The following is a 693-nucleotide window of genomic DNA, read 5'->3' as shown; positions in this document are numbered from 1 at the left end:
AAACATGGAAGATACATCCACAGTACCTTTCAAACAAAAATAGCAGCTCAGAATGTGCATTTGATAAAAGCATTACTCTTGCAGGCAGATGGACTGTCAGCTCTGTAGACGGAAAGCACAACATAATCTTATAATTATAGCTACATGTATACAAAAAGGTTTTTATAACACCTGTGCACAACTCCCAGCTCATCAGGGAGTCAGTTTCTTTTGAAACCAATACAATGCTATGTGATCCCCCCTCTTGTATTGTTAATGAACACAGCTACGTATTACACAACAGTGACATAAAGGAAAACTATCAGACAGCTCTGGAGCTACAGCAAGCGATGGTGAATTTTAAGTAAGATGAATGGTTTGAAAGATGGTCAAATGTGGCCGTTTTAACCTCTTTTAGGATGGATTGGTGACTGATAGCAGTCATTTGAAGCGTCACTTTACCTGCGACAGCATACCATGGACAATGCTGAATTTTCCAGGGAAGCTTGACACATTTTACAAGACTGCACAAACTTTTAGTTGTTAAAAGTTGTGGTTAACTTAGTACATGGTTCTCTGATCGATTGTCACCGATGGATGCCAAGAGACCTGTAAAGGACATCAGGAAGAGGCAAACCAGGCAATCTTGCAACTATTTTGAAAAATTTCAAAGGAGTTTTGATACATTTTGTTGACAAGATGGCAACTTAATTA

The 693-nt window shown here is 38.7% G+C and overlaps 1 long non-coding RNA gene across 1 annotated transcript in view; it reads left to right on the top strand.

The window, feature by feature from the left end:
• Positions 1-316: 316 nt before the first annotated feature.
• Positions 317-693, top strand: part of LOC143974479 (uncharacterized) — a 13,808-nt gene continuing 13,431 nt past the window's right edge. Inside the window, exon 1 of the long non-coding RNA XR_013272232.1 lies at positions 317-693. This exon is cut by the window's right edge and continues 767 nt beyond it. This is a non-coding gene — a long non-coding RNA (uncharacterized LOC143974479).

This window comes from Lithobates pipiens, unplaced genomic scaffold, assembly GCF_037356315.1.
Source record: "Lithobates pipiens isolate NorthernLeopardFrog02 unplaced genomic scaffold, aLitPip1_a1.2 Scaffold_1, whole genome shotgun sequence".
NCBI lineage: Eukaryota > Metazoa > Chordata > Amphibia > Anura > Ranidae > Lithobates > Lithobates pipiens.
Note: the sequence above shows the minus strand (reverse complement) of the source record. Positions and strands in the feature narration are given on the sequence as shown.